Source organism: Emys orbicularis, chromosome 8 (genome assembly GCF_028017835.1).
Source record: "Emys orbicularis isolate rEmyOrb1 chromosome 8, rEmyOrb1.hap1, whole genome shotgun sequence".
In the NCBI taxonomy this organism is placed as follows: Eukaryota; Metazoa; Chordata; order Testudines; family Emydidae; genus Emys; species Emys orbicularis.
The window spans coordinates 49310566-49338219 of record NC_088690.1 but is presented as its reverse complement, the minus strand read 5'-3'; the positions used below and the strand labels follow the sequence as shown (position 1 = coordinate 49338219).

The window sequence follows — 27654 nt, the reverse complement described above, 5'->3', positions numbered from 1 at the left end:
TATGTTCTTTCATTCCAGCAGACTCCTTTCCTATCTTTTTTTTCATTTGATAGAATCTTGTTTGGGGTCTTATTTTACTTTCTACTCTTTAAGGCTACCTGCCCTTAACTTCAGTGTTAAATTAATTCACGTATGAATAGTAGTAATTCCATATGGTCATTATAATGTGTTCAATTAAAAAAAAAATCTTCATGCTGAGAATACATCTTAATAGGTTGTAAAATATATTTGTTTCTTAAATGGAAATGTTGGACAAGATCCAGAAAACTGTTTACTGTTTGTTTATGTCAAGTGGTAAATGCATCAGGTAATAGAAATAGTTGATACTCATCTTGTATTCCAAATGAGCAAGTCAAGAATTTCTTACCCTTATTAAACAGAGGTTGTTAGTATACAAATGTTTGTGAAGGCCTTCTCAGTTATGGCTATGTATATATTTAAGAAAATATATGTAAGATTATGTTGAGACTTCAACGAATTAACACTATTTTATTTTACTGGTACTTTACTTTACTTTCATGGTTTCATCGCATAAACTTTCTAATGCTTTCTGCATCTTGTTTGAAAATTCCACTTCATCATTAAGCACCATATATACACCATATATACACCATATTGAAATGTGTTCTCTGTATGCAGATACATTGATAATCCTACATCATATGCCAAATGTCTAAACAGTCACACTTTTATTTCAGTAATATACTGTTAAGTTTTGTGAGAAAACATAACTACCGACTCTTGTGCTTGGCTGACCGAGCTTGCTGTGTTCTCAACTAGAGTTGCCCAGATGTAGAACACTTACTGCTTTCTCCCACTAGTAATTTAAATCTTTAAAAAAGGGGTTTGTTGTTACTAATATTCCGTGGCAAATGCAGCTGAAAATTTTTTTGTTCATGTAAAATCATTTTTCTTTAACGTTAGTCAAATTCAAAGCAGTTATCTGTTGTCTGAATTGAATTTGAAGGAAAGGGAAACAGTGTGTTCTCTCGCGTCCGTAAGTGGCTGGATGGTGTTTCAATGGCCAACCTAAAGAGGGTTGGAGCCATTTACATTCCCAAAATATTGTCTCTCCGGATGGCCTGCTCTCCTCCAAAAATCTTCAGTAATTTTTTTTTGTTTGTAGAATGAAGATTAAAGTTTTCTGAGTTGTTTTTAAAGCTCCTGTTTTCTCTTTTGAACCTGTGATGTTTGTCTTTTCTTCCTTCTTCTGTTTTCCACATTGTTTACTCGCTTTACTGCTCAGTCCATAGTGAATTTGTTTTACATTAGTGTAAATTTAGGCTTGTTACTGTAGATAGTATTTTGTTTTATAATCATTTTACTCTGATAGTGTTTCATTAGATGGATTTTCTAAATAGGCTTTTTCTATATATTTAGTCTGAGTCTGTGTATCAATTTCTTTTCCAGGTCTTTCTCGATAGATTTTTCTTTGAGTTGTTCCTCTTGTGTATGCTGTTACAGCCCTGGCTGAGCTCCTACTTGTGGATGGTCTCCAGGCTGCTGTAAGTGACCAATAATTTGGGTCACACGTGCTTTTAAACCTGCTGAGTCTGAGCAGTGTCCAGACACTGGCTCTGAGTCTGGTGTTTCAGGCACACTCCCACAGTACAGAATATAATGCTTGTACCCCTTCATGGTGTGTGGAACCCTAAGGTCTAGCTGCCCTAGACCCCAAGACCAGTGCTGACCTCCCAAAATCTCTCACTAGCTTAAGTATGACCTCCCCAGAGCTCCATCCCAGTAGACACTCCAGTTTACAGTAAGGCAGTGACTTTCTGAAGGTACTTATAAACCATACCTTTTCTCAGAGACAAAGCACAAAATATATATATATAGATCTATGGAAAAATAACAAACCTGCGGGCAAGGCCATCGCTGAGTTTCCTCACCCTGCTTGACAGCTGATTTTGGGTCTTGGAGTCAGTGTCCTTCCAGAGAGTCCAGGATTCTTGGCACGCCCTCTCATCCGGACAGCCTCCTCTTATCCTGCCCAGGCTTCTCTTCTGATTCTGGTCTGGTCTCCCTATGCTAGAGAGTATCAGAGGGGTAGCCGTGTTAGTCTGGTTCTGTAAAAAGCGACAAAGAGTCCTGTGGCACCTTATAGACTAACAGATGTATTGGAGCATAAGCTTTCGTGGGTGAATACCCACTTCGTCAGACACATGTGGTGGAAATTTCCAGAGGCAGGTAGACGATGGATTGTAGTGAAAACTACAATGCATTGGTGATCTTCCAGAAAACACCATCCTAGCCACCATGGATGTGGAGGCTCTCTACACAAACATCCCACACACAGATGGAATACAAGCTGTCAGGAACAGTATCCCTGATGATGCCACAGCACAACTGGTTGCTAAGCTCTGTGACTTTATCCTCATGCACAATTATTTCAAATTTGGTGACAATATATACCTCCAGACCAGTGGCACCGCTATGGGCACCCGCATGGCCCCACGATATGCCAACATTTTTATGGCTGACCTGGAACAACGCTTCCTCAGCTCTCGTCCACGCCCCTTCTCTACCTACGCTACATTGATAACATCTTCATCATCTGGACCCATGGGAAGGAGACTCTGGAAGAATTCCACAATTTCAACAGCTTCCACCCCACCATCAACCTCAGCCTGGACCAATCTACACGGGAGGTCCACTTCCTAGACACCATGGTACAAATAAGTGATGGTCACATTAACACCACCCTATACCGAAAACCCACCGACCGCTATGCCTACCTTCATGCCTCCAGCTTCCATCCTGGACACCCACACGATCCATCATCTACTGCCAAGCGCTGAGGTATAACCGCATTTGCTCCAACCCCAGACAGAGACCAACACCTACAAGATCTTCACCAAGCATTCTCAAAACTAGGATACCCGCACGAGGAAATAAGGAAACAAATCAACAGAGCCAGACGTGTACCCAGAAGCCTTCTGCTGCAAGACAAGCCCAAGAAAGAAACCAACAGAACTCCACTGGCCATCACCTACAGTCCTCAGCTAAAACCTCTCCAACGCATCATCAGTGATCTACAACCCATCCTGGATAACGATCCCTCACTTTCACAAGCCTTGGGAGGCAGGCCAGTCCTCGCCCACAGACAACCCACCAACCTTAAGCATATTCTCACCAGCAACCACACACCACACCACAGTAACTCTAACTCTGGAACCAATCCATGCAACAAACCTCGATCCCAACTTTGCCCACATATTTACACCAGCGACACCATCACACGACCTAACCAGATCAGCCACAACATCACCGGTTCACTCACCTGCACGTCCACCAATGTAATATACACCATCATGTGCCAGCAATGCCCCTCTGCTATGTACATGATCCAAACTGGACAATCCCTATGTAAAAGGATAAATGGACACAAGTCAGATATTAGGAATGGCAATATACAAAAACCTGTAGGAGAACACTTCAACCTCCCTGGACACACAATAGCAGATTTAAAGGTAGCCACCCTGCAGCAAAAAAAACTTCAGGACCAGACTTCAAAGAGAAACTGCTGAACTTCAGTTCATTTTCAAATTTGATACCATCAGCTCAGGATTAAACAAAGACTGTGAATGGCTAGCCAACTACAAAAGCAGTTTCTCCTCCCTTGGTGTTCACACCTCAACTGCTAGAAGAGGGCCTCATCCTCCCTGATTGAACTAAACTCATTATGTCTAGACTGATTCTTGCCTGCATATTTATACCTGCCTCTGGAAATTTCCACCACATGCGTCTGACGAAGTGGGTATTCACCCACGGAAGCTTATGCTCCAAAACATCTGTTAGTCTATAAGGTGCCACAGGACTCTTTGTCGCTCTATGCTAAAGAGTCTTTTAAAAGCAGATTTGAACATCTTGTTTTTCCTTGTCCTTTTCTACTCTCTGACCCTCTATAAGCTATGGCAGCCAAAATGTTCTCTCTGTTTGGGGCTATTTCACTCACTAATCCTGTATGGGCTGCAGCTGTCCTCTTGTTCGTTAAAGGTGTGAAGAGTCTTAGGGCTTGTTTACACTTACATTTTATAGCATGTGACGAAGTGGGACTGTTCTTAATGTTTCCTCTGAGTACTGTGTGGGTGCCTCAGTTTCCCCTATGCATTTCTTAAGTCTCTAGGTGGTGGGGAAAGGTCAGTGTGCATAAATCACTGACACTCTGTCTCCCTGGCAACAAATGGCCAGGGCCCCTTCCCCCCCTGCAAGGAAATAGCTAAAGGTGAACAAAGAGATCAGGTGACCTCCCGGCCCAGGAAAGAGACAAAGCCCAGAGAAGGAGGGGCTGGAGGGGGTTTCAGAGTTGGAGCTAGCTGGGGAGGAGGAGTGAGGGCAGATGTGGGTGTCTGTCTCTCTGAACCCCATAATGGACCCGGCCGAGGGGTCCCGTTTGCCGCTGTACCTACAAGCTCTGTTTTAGACCATGTTCCTGTCATCTAATAAACCTCTGTTTTACTGGCTGGCTGAGAGTCATGTCTGACTGCAAAGTGGGTGTGTGTGCAGGACCTCTGGCTTCCCCAGGACCCTGCCTGGCCGGACTCACTGTGGGAAGTGCACGGAGGGGCATATGCTGAATGCTCCCAGGAGAGACCCAGGAGGTGAAGCCGTGTGAGCTTCTTGCCCTGAAGACAGTCTGCTCCAAGGGAGAGGAGGCTCCCCAAAGTCCTGACTGGCTTTGTGGGGAGCAGTTCCAGAGCATCGCCCGGGGACTCTGTGACAACTGGGGGCAGAGGTAGGATGTACGGCACCCCGTGAATGGCGCTTCGTGCAGTAAGTGACTGGGGAGCAGTAAAACAGAGGGGGGACGGTTTCAGGGGGCGATTAACCCCTAGGAGTGTGTGACCAGCGAGGAGGACTGTTGGAGTAACGGGGTCCCCCTGAGGACTGCAGCGAGCAGTATAAGGGGCGGAGGAGCTTGCCACTCGACCCTGGGAGAGAGAAGGACTTTTGCAGTAACAGGGTTCCCCTGGGGATTGCAGCGAGCGGTCCCAGGGGCGGAGGAGTCTGAAGCTCGACCCTGGCAAAGAGGTGGTGACCACGAGAAGGGCTGGCACACTAGGGGTTCTTCCTGGAAACCGTGGGGGAGCTGAGAGCACACGGGCCTCTGAGTCCAAAGCAACTTAGGCCATCACTCTGCTGTTCCCATCACCATCTCCTTAAGAAGGACATTGTAATCCTGTGCAAAAAGAGAGGGTTACGCATTGGGAAGTTCACCAAGGCCCAGTTAATCATGCAGCTGGAGGACGAGGATCGCTCTAAGGAGCAGATTCCTGACCCAGATGGGGCTCCAAGAGGATCTGGTAGAAGCAGGAGCAGTAGCCAGGCATCCCCAAGAGTCTGGTCCCCAACTGGACAGGGTTCTTCACGATCGGGTTCCCCATCGGGTGGTCGGAGATGGATGGGACTGGAGCTGAGTCCGAGAGAACGAGAGGACTGTGAGAGAGAGCAAGAGCCCGAGAAAGAGCTGCAGGAGAAGCAGCAGCAGCATGGACTGGCGATGGTGGAGCGGAGAGGCATGGGGGCTTCCCAGGGGTGAGTGGGGATAGACCCCGGGCTGCCAGTTCCGCAGGGAACCTCGACACTAAATTGCTGCCCCTGGTTAGGGGGGAGGTGGATGTGGATGCCCACCACATGGCCTTCGAGCAGGCTGGTGATTTGAATCAGGGTGACCCTGCGGAAAAGCCCCGGTATCTAGCTCCCTTGCTGGGTCCCAAGGCCATAGACGCTGTCAGCCAGATGGGTGGGGTGGTGGACAGGCTCCCACTCCTGGCCCCGGCCTATATGTCGGCGTGGAGTCTCCTGGGCTCAGGCCCCTCAGATCCCCAGTGGGAGCAGAAGGTGGTGGTCAGTGGGGAGACATGCCTGGAGTGGCGAGACCCTGGGACAGAGAGAACTGTTGTCAGGCCCCGGGTGGTGCAGCCGCAGATGTTGAGGGGCTGTGTGACCTGGGTGAAGGTCCCCTGGATGAAGCCCCTCGCCCTGCCTATGGCCCAGATCCCTGTGTAGACACAGGAGGGGTCGGGCTGGCTGGTAGTTGGGGTTCTCCAGGATATCGGCTGTGAGGTCAGGTTGGGGGGTGACTGTGTCTCTTTGGGACAGGATCCAGGCCCTGCTCCTGTAACAGCCGAGGATTTGAATTTGAATCCAGGGAACCAATTGGCTAAGATGGAAATGGTCAGTGAAAATGCAAATTACCTGGCTGGCAGGAGGGAGGGGCTGCCGGGCTCAGAATACCTGCCTTCCTGTAACCAGACCCCTGGGGCTGAGTGGGAGGGAGAGATGCTCCCTGTCCCCCTGCACACCCGAGAGGGGGCTCACGCTGGCTCTGATGCTGTGACCAGAGCAGAGAGCTCGCTGCCTGCCCCCACTGGGACAGCAAGGGCAGCGCTGAGCACAGTGGAAGCTGAGACCCCAGCTGAGTGGGAGGACACCCAGGCAGGGCAGGTCGGCTGCCAACCAGGTTTGCCTGGTCCAGACGTGCTGATGGGAAGTGATTACACAGCAGGGAGGAAGCTACCAGGGACAGGGCTCAGGGGGGGCTGTGACTCCAGGCCCAGCCAGCGAGAGGGAGCAGGTCCCACTCCCTTCCCCAGCAGCTGAATTCCAGACCGAGCTGCAGAAGGATCCCGCTTTGGAGAAGCTAAGGGAACTTGCTGGCCACAGCGCTGCAAACCCCCTGGGGGAAGGCTGCAGGGACAGAGTCCTGTGGGAGAAGGGGTTCCTGTACTGGGAATGGGCTCCCCAAGGGGAAGTAGAACTGTGGGGAATTGGGAGGCAGCTGGTGGTCCCCCAGGAATCCACAGGGTTCTTCCCTTTCGAGCGACTGTATGGGAGGAAAGTGAGGGGATCCCTGGACCCGGAAGGGGAGGATTGGGAGGAGAAGGGGGAAGACCCCCTGGTGAATCCCTTCCCTGAGGTGGGAGCCAATCTCCCCATCAGGTGTTCCCGGTTCAGAGTCACTGGGAAAGCAGCTCAAAACCTGGAGAGAGAGGTCAAGGACATGCTGGCTTTAGATGTGATCCAGCCGTTCAACAGCCCACGGGCCTCACCCGTGGGGCTGGTCCCCAAGGGAGACAGGATGATCTGGTTTTGTGGGGACTATCGGAAGCTTAAAGCCATCACCGTGTCCAAGGCCTACCCCACGCCTAGGCCTGGGGAGAGTCTAGACAAGCTGAGGGGGATGGAGAACTTGACCCTGGCGTACGTCGATGACCTGTGTGTCTTTAGCCAGACCTGGGAGGAACATGTGTCCCAGGTGAAGAGGGTGCTGGGCTGCCTCAAGGAGGCAGGACTGATGGTAAAGGCTGAGAAGTGCAAAGTGGAGATGATCAGAGATTAGCCCATTCCCCAGACCAAGAAACAAGTCCAGGCCTTTATCAGGATGGTGAGGTGCTACCAGAGGTTGCTACCCCGCGTTAGCCCCTAGCTGCCCCCATCCCTGAGCTATGTGAGAGGGGTAAGCCAGATGAGGAGGTCTGGACCGAGCAGTGCCAGAGGGCTCTCTCTATACTGAAGGAGACTCTAATCCAGGGCCCGGTAAATCTGGTAAACTCAGATTTTGCCAAGCCTTTTGCAGTGTCCACTGACGCCTCAGACACAGGACTGAGCAAGAAACTGCTGCCCTGGGAGCAGAACTATGTGGCCTCAGAGAAGAAATGGCTGACCATGGTGCAGGCCCTTAGAAAGCTGCAGCTGTATCATTTTGGGCGGCATCACATGCAAGGGGCTGATGCTGAGCTGCTGGAGACAGAGACACCTGTTCAGAGGGTGGCCAAGGTCAAGATGGAGGCTCTTAACCAAGAGAGCCTGAATTGCAGCCCTCCAAACTGGAGCGCTGGGAAAAGACCCAATCTCAGTTTAAACCCCAGGGGTATTGGGGTGGCAAAAGGGTACGGGCCTCATAAACCTTCCCACATGCAGCCTGCAAGCACCATCAAGCACAACAGACCCACGGGAGGGTGTGAAGCGGGAAGGGCCTGGTGTAACTCCCACCAAGGAATGGGAGAGATGATGGGGCATCCATGGGAACCTTGGTGGGTTTGAACTTCCCCAGGTCACTGGCTAAAGTGACCTCGCTCAGTTCAGTCTCGAAGGGGGGAGAGATGTGACGAAGTGGGACTGTTCTTAATGTTTCCTCTGAATACTGTGTGGGTGCCTCAGTTTCCCCTATGCATTTCTTAAGTCTCTAGGTGGTGGGGAAAGGTCAGTGTGCATAAATCACTGACACTCTGTCTCCCTGGCAACAAATGGCCAGGGCCCCTTCCGCCCCTGCAAGGAAATAGCTAAAGGTGAACAAAGAGATCAGGTGACCTCCCGGCCCAGGAAAGAGACAAAGCCCAGAGAAGGAGGGGCTGGAGGGGGTTTCAGAGATGGAGCTAGCTGGGGAGGAGGAGTGAGGGCAGACGTGGGCGTCTGGCTCTCTGAACCCCATAATGGACCCGGCCGAGGGGTCCCGTTCGCCGCTGTACCTACAAGCTGTTTTAGACCATGTTCCTGTCATCTAATAAACCTCTGTTTTACTGGCTGGCTGAGAGTCACGTCTGACTGCAAAGTGGGGGTGCGTGCAGGACCTCTGGCTTCCCCAGGACCCCGCCTGGGCGGACTGGCTGTGGGAAGCGCATGGAGGGGCATATGCTGAATGCTCCCAGGAGAGACCCAGGAGGTGAAGCCGTGTGAGCTTCTTGCCCTGAAGACAGTCTGCTCCAAGGGAGAGGAGGCTCCCCAAAGTCCTGACTGGCTTTGTGGGGAGCAGTTCCAGAGCATCGCCCGGGGACTCTGTGACATAGCACTCTAACTTGCTGGCTCAGGGGTGTGAAAAATCACCACCCCCACCCACCCCCAAGCGCAGCAAGTCTGAGTGCTTTAAAGCGCAAGTGTAGACAGGCTCCGAGCACTGGGAGCCAATCCCCTCATGGAGGTGGATTACCAGGAGTGTTGGGAGAGCTCTCTCCCAGCGCTCGCGCGTGACCACACTTGCACTTCGAAGCACTGCCGCAGGAGCGTTCCCGAGGCAGTGCTTTGAAGTTTCCAGTGTAAACATACCCTTAGCCCTGGCCTGCACTACAAATTTATGTTGGTATAACTACATCGCTTAGGAGTGTGGAAAATCTGTATCCCTAAGTGACAGAGTTATAGTGACCGAGCTACTGGTGTGGACAGCACTATGTCCATGGGAGGGCTTCTCCTGTTGATGTAGCTACTGCCTTTTGGGAAGGTGGAGTACTTATACCCGGAGAAGCTGCAGCACTGTAAATGTAGACAACTTATTAACAGGTTAAGTGTTTAAAAAGTAGTCTCCATTGTCCTGCTAGGGCAAGGTTATTCAATTGTTGATGGTTCTTAGTAGCACTTCTGTTTAAGGACAGACACTGAGGTGCCCCATCCTCTCTCCTTAATACAAGAAGGATGGAGCAATCTACGGCATAGTAGACTGTGAAAGACCCCATGAAGCGCATACAGATTTCATAACATAAAACTGGAAACCATGAACTTTCACATATGCCTTTCCTACTTACCCTGTTCCCGAGTGAGTGTTCAGTGTTCCGTCATTTATTCACAGTATGTGCAACTCTTGTTCATTTTGCTCATTTTATGCTCTGGTCAGTACAAAAACCCAGGGTTCATTTCAGATTGCAAGATCACATGGTATTAATCAGAGACATCAACTTGAAGTCACTGGGTGGATGTGTAGACATGCTGGACTAGCTAACTTGTTTTTATTAAAACAAGCGACTAACCACTGCCTGTCTGGGGTTTGCCTCCTCACTAATGTCACCAATACATGCTGTTGTGGGACCTCCTATCTAGATGCCTCTTTATAGTACAAATAACGCTGCACTGGCATGATTGTTTGGCATCCAGCACAATGGGACCCCAAGTTAGGAAGTGCCAGGTTCATAGTTGCCAATACTGCTTTTATTCTACCCCCTTTTCATCCAACCTGTGCACTGAATGAGAGTCGTATGGAAAAAATATAATTAAACTGCCAAATAATGCATATACCCAAGGGGATGGAATTATGGTTGCAAGGGCAAACATAAATCTGACAGTCCCTAACTTTCCTAGGCTTTCCCCCCCTGTTTCTTTAAGAGGTAAATCAAATGCACAACTGTAATAATCCCCATCGCACATCTTCCAGAAGAAATTGAACTCTAAGCTACAGGGTCAGCTACATAGCAGACAGCAGGAGAAGGCTGTTATCCCACTCCTCCAGGGTTTTCAAACGTGTTCATAGGGAGCCTGGCCCAGCTCTTGCTCTCTCCCTTGCCCCCGGGGAGGTGGGGGGCATACTTTGCCATGTGTTGTTCCCAGAGAGTAGGATGGGATTTGGGAGCCATATGCTAGGTCTGAAGTATGAGGACCTGACTTAGTTCTCTCTCTCTCTCTCACCCACCTCCATATCCCCACTATAGTTGCCTCAGCAGTTCCCAGGTATTCCCAGTGCACTGTGAGCTGACAGTGCTGCTGCTGCTTTGTTGGCAGGTCTAGCTCTTTAGAATGTTTAGGGTCAGTTATTTGGGAGGCTGCCAGAATTTCCTCAGAAACACAGTTGAGAAAAACGAAATGGCGACTTTTAATGGTTTTATAACTTGAGTAAACCTGAATGGAATTTCGTGGAACTTAGGAAACCGATTTCTCTAGTTTAAGGGCTTTTTCTCACTGCCAGATTTCATAGTACTGCCACAAACAATGAAGGTGTTAGCTTCTCAGAGAAAGTTATAGTCTTTTATAATGGAAAGTTAGAGATCAGCTTCTGGTGTAATTTACTCTTAATAACGTTGATGCAGACCCATTTTCCAAATAGAATTTTTCAGCCAAGACTTCCAAAACAGTTACAAACAAAAATTAAGCTTGAGAGTAACCTGAGAAAGGTGAATATTATCCCCATTTCTCAGGTGGGGGCAACAGAGGTTATATACAGTGTGCTCAAGGACACGCATTTAATCCACGCCATACCCAGAAATTGAATTCAGGTATTTCAACTTTTCATCCTATGCTGTAAATCATTAGACTGTGGAGTCCATGTTTCCCAAAGTGTGGAATTCAAACTCTTCTGGTTTTCATGGCTATTTCAATCTTCATTTATAACTTACCAAATAGGGCCTTCTGTTTATCAACCCAAATATTGTGCTGTATGTATTTTAAAAAAACTTCCATGACATTTTTTCAATCTACTTTGTAATTTTTAGGGATTGATCATTGTTGCTGCTAACTTTTGATCTGTTACATTTTGGGTATGCTTGGTTCCTTCACGTTTTTATTCCCATTGTTCAATGCTAATGGGAGACTGTCCTATTTTTACAAATGAATGAAACCAAGTTGAGACTTTATATATATTTATACCATTTAAAGATTAGATTAATAAGAGGAATGTTTCTTGGGAATTAAACACTGAATTAGATCATGGAATTGTAGGAATTAGAGACAGAAAAGACCTATTACAGTAAGTCATTTTGGACTGTGCCAATGCAGGATTATTCCCTACAGGATATTCTTGAATGCCTCATTTGGGATAGTTTTATAGTCTCAAGCAGTGGGACGTCTCCTAGTAAACATGATGGTGGCTCTTATAAGTCTCTTATGTGTAACTGCTTTGTATTATTTTTCCCAGATGTACTAGATAGCATTTTACTAGGCTGAATCTCATTTTATTCCTTGTCCCTAATGCTAACCTCGTAGGTAATATTTCTGTCCTCACTGGAGATGCAACACTGGTTTGTTTATTTTTTCATTTAATACAATATATGCTAACTTAATGTGGTGATTACTATTTTTTCCCTATATATCAGGGGTGGGCAAACTTTTTGGCCTGAGGTCCGCATCGGGTTTTGTAAATTGTATGGCGGGCCGGTTAGGGGAGGGGTTCGTGGCCCGGCCCCCACCTCCTATCTGCTCCCCCCTGGACTCCTGCCCCATCCAACGCCCCCGTTCCCTGACAGCCCCTCTGGGACCCCTGCCCCATCCACCTCCCCTCCCTGTCCCCTGACAGCCCCTCTGGGACCCCTGCCCCATCCACCTCCCCTCCTCTCATTCCTGACAGCCCCCCCCGGGACCCCTGCCCCATCCAACCACCCCTTTTCCCTGTCCCCTAACTGCTCCCTGCCGCCCCATCCAACCCCTCTCCTTCCTGACTGCCCCCTGGCACCACTACCCCATTCAACCCCCTGTTTCCCGTCTGACCACCCCGTTCCCTATTCACACCACCACCCCGAGCTCCCCTGCCCCCTTACCGCGCTGCCTGGAGCACCGGTGGCTGGCAGCGCTACAGCCGCTCCACCTGGCTGGAGCCAGGCCACACTGCCGCCGCCACCACACAGCACGGAGCACCGGGTCAGGCCGGGCTCTGGAGCTGCGCTGCCCCTGGAGCCCACAGCCCCACTGCCCAGAGCATTGCGCCGGCGGTGGAGCGAGCTGAGGTTGCGGGGGACCAGCAGGGGAGGGGCTGGGGGCTAGCCTCCTGGGCCAGGAGCTTGGGGGCCGGGCAGGATGGTCCCGTGGGCTGGATGTGGCCCGCAGGCCGTAGTTTGCCCACCTCTGCTATATATCCTACTTATGTGCCAAATTAAACCAGTCCTATCGCAGAACCTGCAGCACCCTAGTAAATATCTCTCACCACCAGCTAGATATATTGATGTTATCCCTTTTTTATAGTACTTCAGCCCCTTGTCTATTCAGGTGATAGTACTCCTGTCCAAGCCAGTTTGAATTAATTTTTCAGATGTTTGCGTTACCTGAGCAAGTGCTCTAAAGTTGCTATAATAAATCTTCTGCCTTCTCTTCATCCACTAACTTTATAATCCTTAGAGCAATCACATACTTGTGTAGCGTTTTGTTTTCTAAATCTTTCTACAATTTGTCATAGATGCATAGATTCCAAGCTATTTAACCTTTTAAAGATACACTGTTTCTTGCTTTTAATTCATTTTTCCCACTATTCCATTCTTTTGCAGAATTTAGCCAAACTTTTTGCATAAAAAAGAATAATCCTTTATAATCATATACGTTTTACAGAATAATTAAGAACTGTTCAAGTATGTAAATATTTTAATGCATGTTAGCTCATTGGACTAAAATTTCAATACATTTAAGTCATTGATACAGTGCGAGTGAATTAAAACAAACCAAGTCCAGTTGACCTTATCTGAAGTATAGTAACTCCTCGCTAACATTGTAGTTATGTTCCTGAAAAATGTGACTTTAAGCGAAACGATGTTAAGTGAATCCAATTTCCCCATAAGAATTAATGTAAATGGGGGTGTTGTGTTAGGTTCCAGAGAAATTACATAATATACATATACACACACACACACAGTATAAGTTTTAAACAAACAATTTAATACTGTACACAGCAATGATGATTGTGAAGCGTGGTTGAGGTGGTGAAGTCAGAGGGTGGAAGACGGTGGGATATTTCCCAGGGAATGCCTTACTGCTAAATGATGAACTAGAACAGCTGAGCCCTCAAGGGTTAACACATTGTTGTTAATGTAGCCTCACACTCTACAAGGCAGCACAAATGGAGGGAGGGGAGACAGCATGGCAAACAGAGACTTTCACCTGTGTGTGTGTGAGAGAGAGAGATGCGCATTGCCCCTTTAAGTATGCTGACCCCACTCTAAGTACATTGCCTTTTTAAGTAGATCAGCAAGTTGAGACAGCCCCTGCTGCCAGCAAGCTCCCTCCGTCCTGAGCCCTGTCGTGTCTCCCCCCTGCTCTATGGAGATGGGGTAAGCAGGGAGGAGGGGGACACCCTGACATTAACCCCTCTCTTCTCTCCTCCCTTGCAAGCAGGAGGCTCCCGGGCGCAGCTCCAAAGCAGAGAGCAGGTGCAGCACATGGCAGTGTGAGGAGGCACAGCTGAACTGCCCGGCAATTGATAGCCTGCCGCACAGGGAACTTAGGGGAACGGGGAGCTGCCAGTCCACCCTGGTTCCAAGCCCCCACCAGCTAGCTCCAATGGGCTGCTCTTTCTGCAAGCAGTGGATAAAGCAGGCAGCTGCCAAACAACGTTGTAAGGGAGCATTGCGCAAGTTTAAATGAGTATGTTCTCTAATTGATCAGCAATGAAACAACGTTAATCGGGATGACTTTAAGTGAGGAGTTATTGTAATTTTAAGAAGACAAGATAGTCTGGGATCTGATACAGTCTCTGATCCAATCTAAGAGAGTCCTGCTTGTTATGTAGCTATTCTGTAGGGGTTGTCAGTTGTAGAAATGTTAAATGCCTTTATGACATCAAAAATTTGAGAGCTGTAGGATGGACTTCATCAGAAATACTTAGACTGTGTGTTCTGAAAGGATATGTCAAAAAAAGTGTGTGTATGTGTATCAGAATGTCTCTAGGGAAGAGAGAAGGAGACGAGCTAGGAATCTCTTTTAGGACAGGAAACCTGCAGAAAAGAAGGAAGAGATTGTGTTCATCTGGTTTGTGTGGGGGTTTTTTGGTTTTGTTTTTTGCTGTCTTAAGACAAATTAAGTCTCTCTGGAAAATATTTAAATTTTTTATACTCTACATCTAAAATGTTTTAACTTGCAAAAGTTATACGCACATACTTTTTAGGTATACAGTTTTTGTGGTTTTCCAGTAGAAAATGGATTAGAGGGTATTGGACTGTGAAAGAGGGTAGTTGGTGGGGGAGGGAGTAGCTATGGAGGGGGGAGTGGGAAAGTGGGCAAGAAGTTTGTATGAAGGCCAGAGGAGAGGAACTCCACTCCAGTAGACTTCCCAGTGTCCAGAAGACAACTGAATCACTTAACAGGCTGAGCTGTAAGACAGTCCTTTCGATGAACACTTCTGTGTTTGCTTCCAGTTTGCAATTATTCTACAGAAATATCTTGTGGATCCCATTCTCTATTTAAAAAAACCACCAAGACCAAAAATTTGACAATCATTGATGTTAATTGTAAAATATATTTGGCAAAAAAAAATTGCACCGCATATAACACATTAGTAGAAATTGTTGACCACTAGTATTCATTAAAAATGTGCACATAATGAATTGGAGATACAGCCCATGTTTTAGGCGTCTGAATTGGGAATTCAGCTACTAGTGTAGCTGCTATTTATACTGGTACAATTTATCTCAGTTTGAAACTGAGGTAAGCTGCACATGTGCAAATTGCATTGCACCAGTGTAAATGGTTTATAGCTTACGGGTTTGCATTGGCATAGCTATTTTGGTGGCTAAAATCCCACTGAAAAGGCCTCGGGTTTTGCAAATGTCTCTAATTGAGTTAGTTTTCAGCTCTGGAACTTAATGAATTTCTTTGTTGGAAAGGTACTGAAAGAATTAGACTTACCAAAATTCAAGAAGCAGTTACTTTAAAATGTGCTCAATTCATAAGCTAATTAAGATTTACTTGAAAATTCTCAGTAGAGGATGTATTCTATTATTTATTCTTTAAGTGCAAATCTCAGTGCATCCTCAATGGTGCAGCAAATGCAATGCAACCATCTGTCTCACTCTAGAAGTGAGTCCTGGACCCTGTTGGTTCTCAGTGGTACAAAGCCTTGTGTATATGCAATGTGTGTATATATTTTGTTTATGGGTGTGTGGGTGTGTTCATATGCCTCTGGGCTTGTTTACACTGTTGCGGTAGGTACTCCAGCTCCCTGAGAGGTGGTTGGTATGTCCACGAGAGAAGCCTTCCAGTCAACACAGCTCCCACTAGGAGTTGGGTCAGTTTGACTGTGTCACTCCAGGGTGTGGATTTTCCATACCCCAAGTGACGTAGATATACACCTCTACCTCGATATAACGCTGTCCTCGGGAGCCAAAAAATCTTACCGCGTTATAGGTGAAACCGCGTTATATTGAACTTGCTTTGATCCACCGGAGTGGGCAGCCCCGCCCCCCCGGAGCACTGCTTTACCACGTTATATCCAAATTCGTGTTATATTGGGTCACGTTATATCGAGGTAGAGGTGTACTGACATAAGTTGCTGGTGTAAACCAAGCTTTTGATTTAAACCATGGCAAGATGAGAAGGGTGATGTAGAATAATTTTCTTAATGGAAAATGCTTAATATTAGAATTATGATGGATTCCTTTCTTATACAGAATTAGAAGTGCTGAAGTATAGGTATAACTATATTATTTGGCTGTCATGAGAAGTTTTTTATGCAACACAATTTTTCAAAAATGCTTGGTTTTTAGACTTCTCTGGAAGACATGAATATTGTGATACAGGAGGGCCAGGGAGCAGTGGTAGATATATAAGTAGTCAATATATAAGCCCTAGGCTAATTAAGGTGAGGTTCCCTGTCGATTAGGGAGGGTTGCTACAGGTTAATTGGAGCACCTGTAGTCAATTAAGGCCCTGGCAGGAATCTTATGAAACCCCCTGCTTCAGGCTGACAGGGTGTGCGAGGAAGGAGAGAGGACTGAAGCTTGGAGGTGTGTTGTGAGACTTGAAAGACCAGAGAACTGAAGTAAGGGAGACCCTGCCCCAGCAGGGCAAGGAGACTCCCTCCCCCAGTGTCTAAGGACCAACGGTAACCCCACCCAAGGGAGAAGAGGGTAAGAAACCCGCAGGGGTTGAGCGGGGCTGGGGCTCAGAGTGAGGAGCAAACCCAGACCTCTCCCCCGCTTCCCTCCTCTGCCACCTTCCCGGGCCACTATCGGGGCCCTCGGGGCGGCATCTTAGCCGCCAAGAAAAGCGCGGGACACACCATACCAACATCGGCCATCTTGTCACAATATACACTTTATATAATTACCAAGTGTGCGCAGGTTTTTTTTAGATGAACAGAAGGAAAGATGGGGAAGAAATCGTTTCTTGCGATCATACATTTTATTGCTAGTTTTTCCATTCTGCTCTAGTAGTGCGAAATTCAGACAATAAATCACTGTAGTCATTTGGCTGTAGGAGTAGGAAGTGAGGTAATGCTTTAAAGAAAAAAAATATGATGGTAGTCCCATCTGGTATGTGGATAATGAACATGACAATACTTATTCTTTACTCAGATTTAAATCCTGCAATTTTTAATTGAGCTCTCATTTCCTTACCTAGATTTTAGTTACTAACGTTAATGAAAGTTGGACATAACAGGTTTGTTTGCAACATCAAACTTCACAGTTGACTAGACAGAAAATCACATCTTATTGGATGTAGAAAGCAGATTGTCTGTGAAAGGAAGAAAAGTGATTCACCCATTACTGAAAAGTCTAAATGTTAAAAATAGATGGAAACTTTTGTCTTGAACAAATGACATGAGTCTTAACTTGTGATTGAGAGCACCAATATTGAATTATACTTTCATAGATTTGTGACCATACTCTGTAATTATCAATCCATGATCATATTTTGAGAAGGCAGGGAAGAAAAGAGTTAACTTTTAAACTCCGAATGTTTAATAGATAAACTTCTAAAACAGAAGAAGCATTTTTTAATTTCTTTTGTGTTTTTTGGATGCGGTGAAATAGTAAAATGTATCTTTTGTATACACTTCAAAACCTCTCTCATTAAAAAAACTGAGAAGTCCTGTTGATTAATGCAGAATTATTAGAGAATATTTACTGTTAGAGGTATCTATTATTTCAAGAGCAACTTTAAATTTTATATGTATCCATGTGTTTACAAAATAGGCTTTAGAATTTGCTTTTTCAGCACCAGGTGTGTTAGTTGTCCCATCGGTTGTATATTTGATATTGACTCATAGTGGTTCTCAAACTGTGAGTTGGGACCCCGACGTGGGTCGCGACTCCATTTTAATGAAGTTGCCAGGGCCAGCATACTTGCTGGAACCGAGGGCTGAAGCCTGAGCCTCCACCCCACCTCCACCTGCATCTGGGGCATTGGGGCTTGTGCTACAACCCCCTTTTCCCCCCACCCAAGCTGTCAGGGCTTGGCCAGCGGATCCCTTTTATCCCACCCAGGACATCAGGGCTCGGGCTCCGACACTCTCCCCCCCCCCCCCCCCCATGGGTCATGTAGTAACTTCATTGTCAGAAGGGAGGTCATGGTGCAATGAAGTTTGAGAACCACTGACTTACAGTTTGGCGTCTGAATTAAGTAATGTTAAGAGCACATCTGAACTATATCCTTGTTCCATTAAATTATTGGAACATACAAATGCTACCTTCTTGTACATAAAAGAACAATTTATAAGAACACAAATGCTTTACATTATTCTAAGACGATACAGGGGTAAATTAGTTTTTCCACAGGGTTAGATAATTGAGTTGAATTTTTCTGTTTACAAAAATCAGTGTCTAGGTGGACTTTAGAGGGATGCCTGTAAGAAGACTGGCATTTGCATTAAATGGAAGTACTAACAGTTGACATAAAATTTTAGAGTGACTCTCAGATGGCTATTTCCACAGTGGTTCTGTCTTGCTTTACTATGCTATACTGCCTGTGAACTGTAGTTACAGTGGCTGTTAATGCTGAGGCTCATTTCATATACCAAAGTTCACATCTGTATTGGAGGCGATGTGTGCTGCCTGGAAATCATACAAGGGGCATAGAATCTCTCTCTCTTTCTCAGATGTGTTTCTTACAACCCCACTTCCTCAAATGCAGCACATACGAAATATTTAATTAAAACAGTTCAGCAAAATGTGTTTTCCTGTGGGCAGAGGTATTCAGCATGTTATTAGCAAAGCCCCCCCCCCCCTTTTTTTTTTTTTGGTGGTCAGAGTTTTTGTTGTTTAAAGCCTGAAGCATACAGAGGCATGGGAGCACTTGGCATTTTCACAAGAAGAGCTGTTTTTTAAAAGAAGAGCTGGGGGATTTAGTGGTTTTATGAACCAAGGCATCAGACCGATTTGTAACCTAGTATGACATTTTGAAAAGTGTTAACAGGAGTGGATACTTAACTCGTTGATCTTCTGTGTTGGCAAAATGAAATGTATTACTTTCTTGCACGCTTCTAATAGTGTTTATGGCTACCGTGCAGTTCAGTTTCAGGTATCTGTAATCACTATTCAGAGAATTGCTTAGTTATTGGAAATATCAGTTTTCTTTTTAGTATACATAGTAAATAGTGTCTTGTTGACAATTGACCACTGAAGTATCCTATACTTTATGATTAAATACAAAATAAATGCTAGAATCATTATTTAATCTGTTGTGCTGTTGTAGGTGTGAAACGTTTTGAAGACTTGCTTTTTTTTTTTGGAGGTGGAAGTGTTTAAATTATGCCAATTTATGCACTTGCCTTTAATATCCTTTCATGTATCCAGTGAGTTAAGATTGCCTACAACTTGATGAAAATGGTAGTGTGCATACAGTTCAAGATTGGAAAAGATTGTGGGTCTATCCTCCTGCTCTCTCAAGTAATTTTTTTCAAGGTATACACCAGGGTGGATTTGATTTAAATCACTAGTCAAGAAGACTTGATTTAATCATGGATTTCTACATAAAAGTGCATTCTTGTTGGTTGTTATAACTTTTAATACATCATCTTCACAACTCAGAAATTGATGTAGGTTTCATTATTAGAAGGTACACACTATACATTTTTTAAGTGATTTATTTTGAAAACTTTTCAGATTAATTTTACAGCTATATCAGAAAATGAAGGATTGTTTGGTTATTTCATTTACCAAAGGTAGTTGAAGCAGATATTTATGAAGTCATTGGAGGGGAACTATCTCCAATTCAAGAGGTTAATCATTAACATTTGGAGGATTTTCTTGCCACGCTATATTAGGAGGAGAACATCACCAGACAGTCATTTAAATTGTTTTATTTAACTAAAACAACAACATTATGTATTCTGGATTTTTTTCTTTAACAGCAAACATACAATATTTTAACAAAACAAGCATATGGATTTTTTAATTTAGTTAATCGTTCAAGTTTTTTAAAATCAGGTTTGTTTTTGTTAAAATTGTTTTAAACTAAAATAGTTAAATGAAATGTATATATTTTTTAAATAAAAACTAAATCGACTATGTCAGCCAGGTCAACATGAGAAACCTAAAATATTGGCTTCTGCAGATAACTCAGTCATCTTCACCTTCATTTTCCTGTTTGTTCATACTCTGGAAAAGAAAAATAAGCTTTCCTGCTTTTTCAGGTCCTAAGCGATTTCTCAATTTGGAATGAATTAGTCCAAAGGAAGAAATTTTCTTTCTACACTGGCAGAAGTATCACGTCAACAGTCTCTGAATCCAAGTGCTTAAGTGACTTCCACCAGTTCACTGGTGTGACTTTCTTTAAAACATCATCAGCAAACATATATTTCTTGAATGGTTCTTATTCCCAAACTGGGTCTTTATTATGGCCTGCTGCCATTATAGGTTTTCCCTTCTAGTGAGAGAATGGTATGGTAGATCTCAAATCTATAAAGGCTACTCTCAGAAAGACCTCAAGACTTCTGGAATATGCTGCTCAAATAGTTTCATTTTCATTTATACATTCTCACATTTATCTCTGGACTTCTCCTTGTCCAGATCTATTCTGCCCCCAACAATCTTCTATTCATTGAACTTTTTGAAACTTTGCACTTTTAGAGAGAGGTAAGGGATTGACTCTGTCTACACCAATTTGCCGAGGGACAATAGGGTTGAGGTCTGTTATTTCTCACCTCTATATATTAGTTAGTTAGTTAAAAACATTTTTGCTGTTAACAAGCATGTTATCTCTGGAGACCCAAATCCACAGTTTGGGGACTGCAAAACTAAGCATCTCTGATGGTATCTTCTAGATTGAGCACTGAGTCCCATTGGGTAGATAGAAAGATTAACCTAAATAATCTATACAGAAGCCCCTGGAACCCCATAAGATTGGGTCCCTAATCCATGAACTATTGGAACTAACATTACATGAATATATTCTCATACTATAGAATTAGAATTTATAATCCCTATTCCATGATGAGATATCTTTGAGCTATAATGTATCTTAATAAAAACTATCTTTAAATAGGTTTTTCCTCAAAAAGAATTTTATAAAAAAAAATTTTTGATTTAAAAAAAAATAAAAACATTATTTTTATCCGCCCTGGTATACACAGAAATTGTTATCTATTTAGACAGACAACTCCTTTTCTCAAACATTCTTATATTATTTTCTTGACCAGTTATTACAAGAATGTAACCCTTTGAGAGAGAATCTATCAAAGATTTTAGCTGTACTGACTTCAACTTTACACCATCGAAGCTTAACATAAGTGGTTTAGGTAAAATCTTTGAGACTACATAAAGGCATAGCTATGAGTGTTTCTTAGGCTGGAGGGACTTTTATTTATTTATTTATTTTAAGATACTGTATAAACTCGTTCATAAGCTGAATATTTTTGGTTAAAAAGTGACATCAAAGAGCGGGGGTCGGCTTATAAACGGGTCTACGGGTCTACACCAAAATTTGATGATTTTAAACTCTATGGAATCATTGAATTGAATATCTAATACATTGTCATTTTGTTTACCTGGAGCGTCTGCAGGCACAGAGCCCCTCAGCTCCCAGTGGCCGCGGTTTGCTGTTCCAATGGGAGCTGCCGGAAGAGGCGCCACTTCCTGCAGCTCCCATTGGCTGGGAACGGCAAACCACGGCCACTGGGAGCTGAGGGGCTCTGTGCCTGTGAACGCGCCAGGTAAGCGAAACGTCCAGGCCTGCTAGCGGCTTACCCTAACAGGCCAGGAGCCAAAGTTTGCCAACCCCTGAAATATAGGGTTGACTTATGAAAGGGTCATACAGTTTTTGCTATTTTTACCTATCCATCTTGGGGGGTCAGCTTATAAACGAACGGGCTAATGAACGAGTATATACAGTAAGTTATTCAAGATTACAGTCTCATTCAGAGTACTCTGACCAAGAGTTAGTTTTTGAAAAGTATGAAGAAAATAGTTAATATTCTGTGATTTGAGCAGTTAGCTAATAAAGCAAAATACAGCATCACTATCATTCAGTTAGTGTTAGTGTTACTGTGAAACTGTCAGATTTAAATACTTAGGAGAGAGCTCTTGTAACTGTTGCCATGGTAATACCAGGAAGGCAACATGGTAGTTTTCATCTATATCCATGTTCAGCTGAATCCTTTTGTAATCATTTAACTGTAAAAGGAAAGTGCCATTCTGTAGCCAGGGTAGTTCTCATTTATTACTGCACTAATCAAAAAAGAACAGTAATTAATAATTTCATGGTAAATAAACTTTAAATTTTAGATCATCAGATCTATTTTTCATTCCCTTTGTTTTGAATATTCACTGACAGCCATCTATGGAAAAGATTACCTCTGGAGTTAGTGACCTCCTGATATGCTTTCATGTCACTTTCTCTAGTATTCCCTCTGATCAAGGTACAGCTCTTTAAAAGCATGCCTTTGTAATTGAGAAATGACTTGAAATTTTGACATAGAAATGGATCTACCCCCTACTTCATTCTTTATTTCTTTCAGAATGGATAGCTATGTAGGTCTTTCTAACTATAGATTCAAACATTTGTTTTCTAGTTTGTCCTCCTTTTAAAAAAATTCTTAACATTAGATGTGTCCTATTTTTTTAACCTGAATATAGTGTTTGGTTAGCTGCCTCATTTGTAGTGCCTGACAATTTCATCTTTGTAGCTTGACAACTAGATATTCTTTTAACTGAGGTGACCGAAGTACCTATCTTTATTCCTTACACCTGTGACTTTATTTTTGCCTTGGATACAGAGTAAAGGTGGCATTCTTGCCTTCTCTTTTCCTCCTTTGTACATCATTGTACAGCTGGCTAGACGCATATGTTAATAGCTCAGCAGGCGAAAATAGATATTGATGATCAGTGTTGAGGTAGGAAGCTGAAATACTAAAGATCTGTCCTACAATAGTACAGTAAATACTACATTCTTAAACTATGGCTTACAGACTTGAGTCACTTCAGTCTTCCAAGGCATTAGCACATACCAGTTATAACATAGGCTGTTTTGGAAGATGTTGTTTCTGAGTCGCTATCCGTGTAAAATCCGCTTTGGGCTATCTACATCCAGTGAAATTCAAGGGAAGAAACCATAGTTTGAGTTACTGTAATTGTCCTGCATTCACTCAGCCTGTGGCTAAATATGCTGTTCTTTTAAAGGCGTAAAATATTTGTACGTGACATGCATCAAAATGGAGAATTAAGAAAAGCAATGTTTTCTGAGCTTGGCAAATGTACTACTGTATTGTAGTCATTAAAAAAAAAAAAAAACTAATTGAGAGTTATAGATTCAACTATGCATTAGTATTTACCGTTAACAAGAAATCTGAAGGGAATTGGTGTTTTTATATTACCTTCTCCTTTCACTCTCAAGTTTTCACATACTTTTGATTACTTATGGCTCTAAATTTTTTATTTCATTGCTAGTTTCTCCAACTATTTCATACTGGCGTATGTCTGAAGCTTGTGGTGGGTTAGGACACATTAGGAAAATAGGTGGGGGGAAAAAAGAGACCCTTCAGAGTAGGGATTTTTTTTAGCTGTGCTTTTATACTTTTTGAGATAAAAATGTTTAGAATAGTAAGGATACCAGAATATAATGCTTGGTTTAGTATGGATATACGATATACTCTGAAATATAACTTGTAAAATATGTGAGATTTCATGTTTACTTCCTCACAATATCAGATGGACGTTTAAAGTTTACTAAGGCCTGGTCTCCACTACGTAGGTTGATGTAAGGCAGCTTACGTCAATCTAATTATGATGTAAGTGCCCTACTACATCAACATAATAAATCCACCTCCATGAGAGGCATAGGGCTTATATCAGTGTAGTTAGGGCAACACTGTGTCTGTGTAGACACTGTTACTTACACAGGCAGTTGGCTGTCTTGTTAATTTCAGGGCTCCATGTTGGAGCTGTGAAATTGACAAGAAAGCCAGGAAGCTGGAGCCCTGCTGCTACTGTCTCCCCGATCAGGGAAGCGAGACGCCCGGGCGGCTGCATCCCCCACTCCCAGCAGGGAACTGAGTGGAAACTGCACAGGCTTTCAGCCCCCCACACTGCCCCTCTTCAGTCAGTGGAAGCACTCCTGGTGAGGATGCACACCACTGGCAGAAGGAAGGTAGCATAAACATCAGCCACTGACTGGCTGTAAGTGGACCTAATATAGGTCGACTTAAGTCTGTAGTGTAGACATGCACTGAGAAAATATGATCAGTGCTTGAGGTAGGATGCTGAACTATTTACCAGCATGTCACCTTCAACCTAGGATCTGAAAGTTGGATGTTTGTTGTGCTATACATAACTGCCATGAAAAATTGAGTTAATAACTTTGAACTTACTACAGAAGAGCAAAATGTTCTTAACTATCTTCCATTTAAGTCTCAAAAGCATCTTACAGACATCAAATTTCTCCCCACAGCACCACTCGAGGCTTGGAAGTATTTTTATTCTTCTTTTGCATGTGGAAACTGAGATAGAGGTCATGAGATTTGCCCAAGATCACACAGGAAATCTATCAGAATTGGTCCTGTCTCCTGACCTCATGCTGTTAGCCATAAGACCTCGTTTTTCCACAGAGAAGGGTATTGATGTTTGAGCTAGAAAAGAACCTATCTCGCTTGCTTAGCTGAAGATGCACAGGGAACAGATATATTGTCAGACGATGCCTGTTTTCAATAGTTACTTTCTGGATTACACATAGTTATTTTATATACATCTTTTTTTAGCTGAGGAAGTATCAACTGTTAGCCAAAAATCATGAAATTTCCCTGCTGATAGTCCACTGACCATTGTTCTCGTCATTTAAGACTGCTCTTAACTGTATTCCCTTCCCTTATATCTACCTGATAATATTACTGTCATCTTATAGTTTGATTCCATTTGTTCTTTTTCTCATCTTACAACCAAAAAACAGATAAATGAAAATATTTCATTTAACATTGGCAATTGAGGTATATATTGAGCTGTAGGTACATGTGTATTGTAGGAACACACCATAGAACAAATTCTTTATCTTTAGCCACAAATGCTCAAATTACTTTTATGAAAAATATAGTTTCTGTCCATCTTAGTTTGGAAAGGTGACAATGTAAAACTCAAAATATAGTTTTCTTCTAGTGAAGAGACTATTATAAGTGAAAAATTACAAACAAAATAAAAAAGAGTAAAGAATTTGTACCATAAATTGCTATTGCATTATTTTAAACATGAATTAATGCTTTCTTATTTTGTACTAGGGTGAGCAGAAACTAAGTGGTGTCTAAACACAACATAGACAAATGGAAAGCAATTTTTATTTTTTTAAATGGGAAAACATTTTACTATTTCATCCTGTAATAGTCTTTCAGTGTAATTAGTCTTTCAGGCCCTCTTCACTTCTTAAAGTTGGTTCTGAACAAGAGGAAAGAGAACAGTGTTCAGGGGCAAAAAAAACTTCAGTAGACTGGCTATCTTGTTTATAGTCCAAATATTTATTTTTGTATTTATAAAGTGCCTTCAAGTTACACGTAGGCACTAATACAAATGTTTACAAACTATGATGGACTCTCAATATGGCTTATAAAACTAAGCAGCTTCTCTCTCTCTCTCTCTCACTCACACTCACACTCACACTCACACTCACACACACACACACACACACACACACACACACACACACACACACACACACACACACACACACACACACACACACACAATTGCTAACAAATCCTCTGCCAGTCACAGTGCCAGACTACACTGATGGATGTTGCAACCTGTCCTAAAATGCTGCCAAACTGTGGCAGACTTTAAAGAGGAACAAATTCCAAAGATGCGTCTGTTAGAAGATACCTTGCTGCCAACCCTAGAGTTCAAGTGCCAAGCCACATAAGGTTTAACTATTAACCCCTTGGATTAACCCTTCAGCAAGCAGAATTCCAGTACAGAGAAGTGTTACGTGCTGTGTATGTCTTGTTCACACTTGTTAAACAATATTCTGGACTACTTGAAACTTCTGAATAACTCAAATAAAAAGTACATTACAGTGGTCCAGCCTGGAAGTGCCAAAGGTATGGATAAGCACTGAGGTCCTACTCAGAAAGGAAGGGCTGTATTCTTTGGGTCAGCTGTTGATTGGGGAAGGTATCTTGAGCCATTGCTCTTAACTGAACATTAGGGCCCAGTGCTGGATGCATTATGAACCCATGATAGCATATCACATAATTAAGGAACAGCAAACATCCTTAATGGAGGGAACAGTCTGCCCCCAACCATCTCTCCAGATGTCTTCCCAATAACCAGCAGCATTATTTCCATCTTGTCTAGCTTTCATCCAGAATGCTATCTCTGACAAGTATCAACTGGAAAGCAAACTGTATTTGAAGGAAAACCAAAAATGGGTATCAGCACAGTGGTAAAGCAGCAGCCCCAAAGTCTGTTTCCCTCAGTCACCTTCATGTACATGTAGAGGAAATGGCTATGAACGTCATCATTTTCAGAACTAAATGAGATTTATTTCTTCAGTGCAGCTTTCACTTAATCCAAGCAGCATACCCACTCTCTCATGCAAATATCCTAAACTAGTCTAGCAATTTTTCCTACAGGCTTTGAAAGAAGAGAGATTGTTCTTTTTAATACTTTGAAAATGCTCATACACTGTGGTTGTGGTACCATCTGAGTAGTTAAATTGAATACAAAAGGTGGCGAGATAGAATACAACTCGACCTCTAAAATCAAATTGCTCAGTGTTCCCTGGGAGGAACAAACACAACCACTGTAATGCAGCTTGTTCATACCTACTAGTACTTGCCTTGTGGTCAGTCATATCAAAGGTTGCTAAGAGTAAACAGTATCTGTATGGACTCATGCTCTCTTTCCGTTATTACCCGAAGATCAACCAAAAAATCAGTGCAGTGTCTGTGCCTTACGTAGTTTGAAAACCCAGTGTAATAAAGATTAGGGGAAACCAGAGAAGTTTTAAATAATGCAGAAGCTGACTAACCACTACCTTCTGAGTAACCTTCCTGTAAAGGAAGGTTTGAGTGACCATAGATATAGTCTGTTTTTATTAAAATAAATAATAAAAGTGAATCAAATAATATAACTATTACCCAAATGTATCAAGCATCCCCCCCCCCCCCAAATAAAGGTACTATTGGAGGTTGCAGGATGGTTTTCTACTAAATCAAAGGTATATGGCTGTAAACCTGGCACTGTGACAACAAATAGTGACTTAGAATATCTAGTATTAGTAGGCAGCAACCTATTGGGAAATGAGCTTTCTAAATATGTGCATTGGTAGAGTGGAAACCTATAGATATAATAAATCTATATTTTTACCTGTCACTTTCAGTGGGACACAGGAGTGACTTTCATCGCACTCGTGGTGGTGGTGTTGTTTTTTTAGACCATCTTACTATCCAGAAATGTCAGTTTTGCTAAATTATCACTTCCATACCACCTTTGTGGAAAAGAAGATTTTTGGCTTACTTTGCTCAAATGACAATTTTCACTTAGTTAATAGTATTTTTGAGAGGGGAGAGGAACTGCAGTCTTTCCCCCACACAAATTGGAGCATTTTTGAGACCAGATCAAAGGTACTGAGTTTTGCATTTTCATGCACCTTTAACTACCTCAAAGAAAGTGAATGCAATAGCAGATATAATGGACTTGCATGGTGAGTAGTATATTAGGACGAGGATGCTCTTTGTCACCGAGATTATGGTGTCATCCTCCGAATATAATTCAGAGTTTGAAGTAACCTTCAATGAATTCTCAATTTAAACTTTAATCTAAACCTCAATTCACATTA

General features: G+C 43.5%; 1 protein-coding gene across 1 annotated transcript in view; it reads left to right on the top strand.

The window, feature by feature from the left end:
• CDC73 (cell division cycle 73) overlaps positions 1-27654 on the top strand; it is a 194808-nt gene that overhangs the window by 69258 nt on the left and 97896 nt on the right. The window lies entirely within an intron of this gene.